The sequence below is a fragment of the Amblyomma maculatum genome, chromosome 3, assembly GCF_055883805.1.
Source record: "Amblyomma maculatum isolate TAMU_Amacu chromosome 3, ASM5588380v1, whole genome shotgun sequence".
Taxonomy (NCBI): Eukaryota; Metazoa; Arthropoda; class Arachnida; order Ixodida; family Ixodidae; genus Amblyomma; species Amblyomma maculatum.
Genome location: NC_139346.1, coordinates 24,978,681 through 24,988,402, shown reverse-complemented (window position 1 = coordinate 24,988,402; position 9,722 = coordinate 24,978,681). Strand labels below are relative to the sequence as shown.

At 46.7% G+C, this 9,722-nt stretch overlaps 1 protein-coding gene across 3 annotated transcripts in view; it reads right to left on the bottom strand.

Moving 5' to 3' along the window:
- Positions 1-9,722, bottom strand: part of LOC146194364 (small G protein signaling modulator 1-like) — a 164,881-nt gene that overhangs the window by 15,960 nt on the left and 139,199 nt on the right. The gene's annotated exons all lie outside the window — the stretch shown is intronic.

Here is a 9,722-nt window from a genome sequence, read left to right as displayed (position 1 = left end):
GAGCCTGAACGTATGTACTACATGTACCACCTGCGCGGCTTCGCCATCCACGATGGTCCACGACCACGTCTTGGCGAACGAAAGCGCCGGATTACCTTGCACTGTGGGTCTTTACAAAAAATTTTTTTTGCTGTTTGAAATCCCCGCCAGTCCCGCCGGCCGTGCTGTTTGGTTGAAGGTTGCGTATTCCATCGCAGTGTGTGCGTGTTGGAGGGGAGGAGGGGGGATGGTAGGTTTCGCTTGAATATCCTTACAAGAAAGGGTTTCTATTTAAAGAAATTAACAATATTCAGTAAAAATATAGTGTTAACTTATTACGGCCAATTCATTTCTGCGCATGAATGTTTCTGCCGTAGTTTCGTACCACGTGTTTCTGTGCCGCCATTGCCGGCTGTCGGCTGTCGTCCTGCCGCCGCGGCTCGCGGCAGCAGTTATTTTTTTCGTTCTGTGCGGGTGCACGCAACTATGCTCGAATGCCTTCACCCATCTTTATGCGCTGCAAGGACAACGATTGCGCAGTTGTGCCAGTTCCTAGTGTGAAAGGATTACCCCCTTGGAGCAACAGTGGTTCACGACGACAACACATCATGACGGACGACTCCGGCGAAAGCGACCGCGTTTGAAAGCGAGTACTCGTGAAAATCTGCGCAGCGAAAATTGTATGAATATGTAACAGCGCAGTGAACCTACTGACACATTTCAACGCGATAGCATTAAGGAGCTAGTTACACCGAAAACCAGGAGTAATCGGCGCGGTGGCGTCCGTGTATGTTGATTGAGTTGGCTCTCCCTCTCCTCTACGCAAACTAGGAAATTGCTGGAGGTGCTATCGCGTTCCACTCTTGCAATCTTGCGAGGCTTCTAACCAACCTCCTTGTTTTCGTCAACCAAGGCGCTGGGTAAACAGTCGGTCTTCAAAGATTTTTTTTTTAATATGCTTGCCTTCGCAAGTGGCATGCTCTGCATTTTTCAATGCAATTTGCAGGTTGCGAGGGCACAGTCTGCGCTGCAGTGCATTACAGTGAATTCAGTGATAAAATGCATAACTGATCCTGTACAATGCGATAAGCGATAATCGCCCAAGCTCGCGAGCTTAAAAGTTGTGCACCACTACAAAAAAAAAAAATTATTTCAGATAGCGAGTGGCCTTTTCTGTGCTTGAAATTATTGAAGCGCGTTATCAGCTTATTTTAATTTAGGTATGGCCTGTATGATACTGCATTATGAACTGTTTAGCTTATTTAGCTTTATCCTTGAAGCATTGCAGATGAATCTATGTGATATTCGAAAGATAGCGGGTGTGATATAACTGGCGTGAACTAAGGGAAAGGAGGGCAGAACCTCGCTGATATTTGAGACTGCTTGTAACAAGTGCTGTAGGGCAGGTGCAATATGAGAAATACTCAATTTTCTTGTTATTATCCTCCAGAATACCTCGAGTCAAGGATTATGCTGTCCATGAGCTACAGACTATTTACTAACCTGTTTTTTTTTTCTCTTTTTGCAGAAAGCTGGTTGCTTCCACTTTATCACGGAAGATGGATGTGCGCTTCAAGTTTTACGTCATATTGAGGAATTAGACATTTTACAATAAAATATGCCTGTTGTACTTTAAGCTGCTTTTCTATTTTATTGCCTTGTGGGAGCGAAAAAAGCATGCATGCTGCATATATGCGAATATGCGAGAAAGATCCGGGAACGGACGTCCGAAATGGACGTCTATTGGCCAGACAAACATGTCCATTTGGACGCCCATCGGATGGCCGACGGACGTCCACTGGCTGTTCGCGGACGTCCATCGGCCATCCGGAACATCCGAAACGGATGGCCATTGGCCGTCCGATGGATGTCGGTGGTTGCTTGGGACCAGTGAAATCTGAACCTACAATCTGCACATCTTGCCCACAGAGCTCTGCCAGCTGAGCACTATGGCGGCACCAGTTCAGGCATCCACTTTCGGGGGTACAGAGCTTCAACTTAACCTTGATGAGACCCTTAGTTCTGGTAGTCACATAGGTAGCATAAGAGGGTTCTCACCAGTTACACCACACCTCGCATGACATTAGTGGTAATACAGGACTTTCTACGTATCCTGCTATGCACGAGGGTGATACTTGTGAACAGCCTCAAGGTTAGACTGCACGCAGCACAAACAGTCAAGAAAATATAGGTGTGCACAGCCACCACCATACCTCAGGCGCAACATATAGAGGCCATAAATTTTAATACCATGGAAGCATGTTGATGTTCTTTTTTTCTGCTTTCTTATGAATTATCTCTGAGGTTTCTGCTTTCTTATCAATTATCTCTGAGGTATAAAATGATTATGGCATTAATTTTGCCCTGATCAACACCACAAATAAAAAACCAACACAGTAACAATCCCCCGTGCTCTCCTTGCTTTCGGTGACTGCTGTCTTTGCCTACACATTTAATGAGCCTCTCATTTTCCTCTCCCTCGTCTGTCCAACAGACATTGTCCCTTTTGTTGCCCTTTGCAAGGAATGTATGAGGCAGAAAGCACCTATCTCCAGGGTTGCCATGTGACGGTGCTGCTAGGCCTTTAAAGTAGCAGCACCATCACATGTGACAGTGTAAAAAGGTGTAACGTGGCAGCCTCCTCAATCCTGATTGCACCACAACAGGCGCCTCTTAGTCACATGAGAGTTCACTCTTTCAAAGTTCATTTTTAACGCGCTGGTTAAGCGAGCCTTGTCGAAACAAGAGCTGTGTCAACAACAAATGTAAGACTGAGCAGAGAAGAAGAGGGGATGCTTGAAAGCTATTGCCCCTAGGTGTTCTCAAACCGAAAACCTTTATAAAATCAATATGCATTACACACAAGTTACCTATCAAAGAGTCATAAGTACTACTATCAGGAAACATGGAGCTAACTGCACACAAAAAACAGCATAGCAGACATCTTTCCAGTCAACTGAATGCAGCAGCTGCAATTCTGCCCAACACACCTGCGTGCTTTCAAAACCTGAACAGCCCTGTTGCCAGTGGGTTTGCAAGAAGCCTTTGACAGTGCTTGTTCCCACCCTGATTATATAATGAAAATTCAAATGAAACAAGCAGGAGCCATTGCCCTTGCAGGCATGCATATCTCAGATGCACACTGCCTCTGATCTTTACAGATGGCATAATGTTTTTTTCATACTAGTATAACAGAGGCATTTGACTGGAATTTTCTGCTGGCAGAATAGTCATGCTATGCTAATTAACACTATCACAGCGGCGCGGTCATCAGTGGGTCACATATAGTACACAGCACACGTGTAGTAATTAATGCAGCGCTTCTATGAGGCACCTTCATTTGAGGAAGAAATGAAGAGTGTTGTCAATATCATGTATTCTATCTGTGTATGAGCTCAAACTGTCGGTTTCAGTTTCACTGCTAGCAGCAAACATTTTAGGACAGCACCAGTAACATGCACAAACTTTGCCCCTTGCTTCCACATTTTATGGCCAGCTACGACAGGATGCTTACATAATTAGATGGAGAGCAGATATGAAATCACGTGTGCTACTCAAAGTATGCGGAAGTAGAATGACTGTCCTCAATTTTTGCAACCTCAAAAGGATTTCTGCATTCTGTAGGAAGTCCTCACAGTAAAGGTGCGCGAGTATTGGAAATTTTGAATATGAATTGAATGCAAACATAGGACAAAAATGCCTTCAAATATCAAATTGAATAACATATACCTGATCAGTAAAACAAACAGCAGATAATTTAAAGAAACAGCAAATACTGATCGTCTTGTTTATTTCAGAATTCACCTGGTACAACTGAGCCCTTTATCAGGGACATGCATTGGAGAGCAGTTTTTGTCTCTTATATAAGAGGTCCCTTATAAGCAGGGTACCCCATTTACATTTTCTAACCAGACTTTATTTCAGCGCAGGCATCTTACAGCTAAAATATGCAGGAAAGGAGGGTACATCATGTCGAAAAAGCGTTACTATAGCTTTCATTTACATATTGCATTTGCTTCATGGACCACCACACTGACTACACCTCACAACTTTCTTATATTTACTGCTGAAATAGTTGTAAATCTTGGTGTGCTTCATGGCTGCATTGATGCTGTTCAACACAGCCTCTCCCAGCTTGCAAATCAGGCCAAGAGTCTCATGGCCGATGTGCCAAAGCTGTACATGTTGGCAAACTGTTTGCAGCGATTGAAAAGTATGATCGCGATGTGACGTGGCACCACAACTAGCGATTCGCAAGTCGGTTATGTGTCTGGTAACACTATAAGAATTCAAGTAAAAAAAGCACCACGAAATTGTAAACGTTACCAGCTTACCACCAAGGTGCTAGAAGCAACCAAAACTATAAAACATCACCAGCAGAAATATCCCTCAGAAATGTATGCTTTTTGACAAAGGGTAAGAAGAGCGGCTGTGAGTAACAAGTCTGTGAATGTCGCTACTGAGATGAAAAATAAATGAAAACCAAATGAGTGAAACTGAAACTGGTTGAATAGCAAACAGAGCAGTTTACTTGTTTTCACCAAAGCACAACCACTTGTTTTTCCGTCATTTGTTTTGGTCTTGGCTTGGCTATGTCTTGCTTTCTAGGCACAATGACATGTTTATGTCAGCGGCACCTGACATTTCAGGCCGGCTAGGACAGTGTCCATCATTCTTTGAAAGGTTGCGGGAGCGGAACACAAACCGAAGGGAAGCACCTTAAATTCGTACAGTCCGTCAGGAGTAATGAATGTGGTCTTCTCTCGATCACGTTCGTCGACTTCAATCTGCCAGTACCCACTGCGTAGATCGAGCGATGAAAAGTATCGGGCGTAGCGGAGTCGGTCGAACGAGTCATCGGTTCGAGGCAATGGGTAGACGTCCTTTTTCGTAATTTTGTTAAGCCTCCTATAGTCGACGCAGAATCTGAGTGTTCCGTCCTTTTTAGCGACCAGCACAACTGGTGAGGCCCATGGGCTTGTGGACGGCTGGATGACATCATCGCGGGGCATTTCATCGACCTGCGCCCGAATAGCTTCTCATTCTTTTGCCGATACTCGGTAGGGGTGTTGGCGGATAGGGCGCTCGGTGGGATCTACTATAATTCGATGTTTGGCTACTGACGTCTGTTTCACTTTGGAAGTGACGGCAAAGCAGTCACGGTAAGTGTCCAGAATTGCTTGTAGGCGGCGTTTCTGGGTAAGAGACAAAGCAGGATTCACGTCAGTTTGAACAGTTTGTGCAGTGCTCTCGGGAGGGTTTTCATTGGCCAGCGAAAGAGCGCAATGGGCGGATGGCGCACTGACTTCGTCAAAATAAGCGATAACTGTACCTTGCGGTAAATGGCGGTATTCGGCACTAAAGTTCGTTAAAAGCAGTTCAGTTCATTTGTTTCTCAAGGCAAAGATCCTCCGAGCGACGCAGACTTGTAGGCTTAACAATAAATTCACGTTTGTTTCCACGAGGCCTTGAAAGGCGGGGGGGTTGTCGCACTGCACTGTAACAAACAAGCTGGTGCGTGGAGGTAGAGTGACATGCTCGTCGCACACTCGGAAAACTGGCCTGCCTGTGTAGTCGTCGCTGTGCTGTGTGTGCTCGTCGGAAATTGCGCAGTGAATGGAAAAAGTCACCATGAAGTCACGGAGGTCGATGATTACGTCGTTTTCTCTAAGAAAATCAAGGCCGAGAATCAGGTCCTTGGAGCACTCAGCTAGTACAACGAAGCAACACGAGAAAGTTACGTGGTGAATCTCGACGCGAGCGGTGCACACTTCGAGCGGCATTACCACATGCCCTCCGGCTGTCCTTATCGGGGCTCCGTGCCAAGGAGTCAGGACTTTTCGCAGAATGGTAGCAAGGCCATGACTCATAACGCAAAAATCAGCACCGGTATCTACAAGGGCAGTCGTGTTGTGGTTATCAACGACAATCGGTATCTCGGCGGAATGTAGCTCCCCGTCAACAAAGTGCTGCATGTCAGGGATCGTCGGGCTGACGGGTCGTTCGTTGCGTCGAAGGTAAGCTTCTGTGATGGTCAGAGGTCGTCGGACTCGGTCGTGCGGTGCGTCGATTGGAGGCATCGGAGGAAAGCTTCGGCGATCGTCGAAAAGTGGTCGGACTGTTGGTCGAAGCGAAGGGTCGGAAGTCGGTCTGTGTGATCGAATCGGTGAGCGGAGGATGTTGGTCGTAGTGTCCATCGACGGCGGCCCTACCCCCGAGGGTCGCCGTCTTCAGTTTTCCCGGTGCGGACTTGGGGACTGCCTGAAGTAAGAACGGCGGCTGGTGGAAAACTGTCTCGGCAGTGGTGACCTGGACTGGCGTCACTGGAGGGACGCAGGTGGGACATGGTCGCTGAGGTATTGGTCGATGTCCCGAGGTCGTTCGCCATAGCGCGGCCGAGGGGCATCCGGGGAAAATCCGCTCAAGCCCATCCGACGGTACGGGCAGTGGCGCAGAATGTGACCGGCTTCGCCGCAGTGAAAGCACAAAGGCAGATTGTTCGGCGTGCGCCACGCGTGTGCTTTGCGAACGGGTGGTCGAGCTTCAGGCACACCAGTCGAAACTGGATATTGGGGTGGAGGACGAGTGGGAGAAGCAGGGTTGCAGTGTGCCGATGATTCAGGCGCAGGGGTACGCAACACGTCGCTGAACATCATGATTTGTGGCGCAGGCGGCTGGGGTGATGGTACTGATGGCACTACTTGGCGGAGCTCTTCGCGCACAATATCCGTGATGCCCTCAACACGTGGATGTTGTTCGAGAAAGGACAGCTTTTGCAGCTCTTCGCGCACAATGCTTCGGATAAGTTCGCGAAGGGCTTCCCTGTCGTTTCCGGCCATTGGCAAGTGGAAGTCTATGGCAGCGATGTTCGCACAGCGATCAAAATGTACAAATCGCTGATTCAAGGCACGCTGGATGCTTATTGCTTCTTTCGTAAAATCAGCCAGGGTCACATACAAGGCCAACGAACAGCTGCTCCTTGACGCCTTACATAAGGTGGCGCACCTTCTTTACCTCCGACATGGACGGATTCGCCCGGTTGAAAAGGCGAGTCATTTCTTCTACAAACATGGCGACGCTTTCATTAGGCCGCTGTGCTCGGGACTGTAGAGCGAGTTCGGCCATCTCTTTTCTTGCATCGTTGCCGAATGTTCCGAGCAGCTGCAGCCGGAAATCCTGCCAGGTGGAAATCGTAGCCTCATGGTTTTCGAACCACATCTTGGCGGCATCCTCTAGTGCGAAATAAACATTCTGCAATTTCCGCACCTCATTCCATGCATTAAACACAGCGACCCGGTCATAGATGGTCAGCCAGTCCTCAACGTCTTCGAACTTGTCGCCATGGAATGGCGTGGGCATACGTGGATTATGGGCATACGTGGATCAGCTGCTGGGCACTCCCCGGAAGCTGAATGGTCTGGATTGCCGCTGTAGTCACCGTGGTTCGCGGTGGGGAGACAAGAGGACCACACTCGGGAGCTAAGCCTCTCAAGCGACGGCTCGCCTTGTGCACAGGTGTCGCGTCCACAGTGTGTAGATGGGTGTAGGGGGCAGCCAGAGGCTCTTCGTACATAGGATCTACCCAGCACCTCCACCAAAAATGTCACAAAAGCCAGTGAAACTGGTTCAGCAGGTTTAATTACACCTAAGTAAAAGCACCGGCAAGATAAGGCACGGAACCAACTGGCAGGCGAGCACCGAGAGCGAAGAAGACGAGCGCGTGCCAGTCTCCTGAGCTCGCCACATGGCGGCGCCAGTAAGATAGCATTGTGTCGTAGGGTAGTGACCTTTATTCAGTGGAAAAGTTCTTTGCAATCTTTGTCATAGGGTAGAGAATTCCAGATTTTAACGCCCGTAAACTGCAGCATACGCTCACCATAAACGTTTCTTTTTATGGGTAAATTAAAATTTCCGCAAGTGTGGCTTCGCGTAGCACGTGACGGGATGTTAAATGTAGATATATCAAAGGGGAGGTTGTTATTCACTATTTTGTGAATACATTCAGCAGTGTTTTTCTGACGAAGCAGGTAAAAAGGCAGCATGCTTAGTTTAATAAATAGTGGCTTGCAGGGTCTAGAGTAGTCGGAAAACGAGATTATTCTAAGTGATCGCTTATGTGAACATCTAACGGGTTCTAGGTAAAAGCAGATCAATTAAGGGGAAATGAGGGTGCTCGTTATAATACATGAAGGAAAGAAGCCAACAGTCGGCGAGGCCAAGGAAAGCATTGGGGATGGTACTTTATGTATTTTTTTTTAATGTTTACTTAGATAATCACAGAAATTAGTAATGTAATCTGTTTAGGGGAACGATAATTAAACACAAAGTAGAAGAAAAAACAATGTGCCGATGCTGGGAAATGAACCCACGACCTCCGAATATCGCGTCCGGTGCTCTTCCAACTGAGCTACATCGGCCGCTGTCCCCCCTGCTACTTGCTTGGGTATTTATGTTGTCTGTATAAGAACCTTGAGAGTGTTCACCAGTGCCACCCTCAACCATAACGGCGGACGTGGAACGTCCTTTGTTACCGCCAGCGTCACGTAGAACGTGATCAAGAGCGAGGGCGAAAGCTGTGCTAGAACCCTCTTACGCTACCTATGGCTTCAAGACTGCCAGAACCGAGACCCCTTCCTTGGCCTCACCGACTGTTGGCTTCTTTCCTTCATGGGTTCTAGGTAAGGATTATACGTCCAATCCCACGACTCAATGCAATATGACAGGTGAGTATGTACTAATGTGAAGTAAAGGACTCTCAGAATATTGTCATTAAAATACTGGTGAATTTGATGCAGAGCATAGCAACCCGATGCAATCTTCGTGCAAATCGAGTCAATTTGATGTTGCCAATGTAAGTGCTTATCTAGGGTCACTCCAAGGTACGTAAAGATAATGGGTGGTTCAAGCTGGGTCTGACTAATAGTTAATCTAATATCACTCGAGTCCAGTGATTTTTTCCGTGAATGGAACAGTATGTATTTAGATTCCTTAGTGTTCAATGTTACTTTGTTCGTGAGATACAGTCTGAAATTTTTTTCAATTCTGTGTTTGCGATGCTTTCTAGTTCGGCAGTATGACAAGCAGTAACGATAACGGCAGTGTAATTAGCATACATGAGAGCACTGGCTGAGGATAATATCAGAGGAAAATCATTGAGGTAAAGTGGGAAAAGTACCGAGTGTTGACCAACATGCACCAGTGTATACGCATCGCACATTTGATGTTAGGTCATTTATTGAGACAACTTGTTTGCGATCAGTAAGGTAACTATAGAAAAAAAGTCGAGCACCCTATTGCGAAATCCATATATTCTTAATTTATTAAGCATAATGCCGCGGTTCACTGTGTTGAAGGCTTTTTTATGTCCACAAATATAACAGCGGCCAGCTCATTATTGTCTAATGCACTGTTAATTGCCTGGGTGAGTAATGACTGCTGAGCTAGTGGAGTGCTTTGGGCAAAATCCATGTTGCTGGGGGCAGATATATTTCTCAAAAAAAAAAAAAGGACAATATGTTTGGATAGAATTTTTTAAAATATGTTATTAATAACACTAAGTACGGAAATAGGCCTGAAACTAGAGGGGTCAGAAGGATCACCATCTTTGAATACAGCAGTCGGGCTACCTTTAAGGGTGACGAGTATGTGTAATTCAGCAGGAAATGATAGAACAGCCGGCATAGTATGGGACCTAAAATATCAAGTTTCCTTAATAAGCTTTGCAGGAATGCCATCCAAGCCTG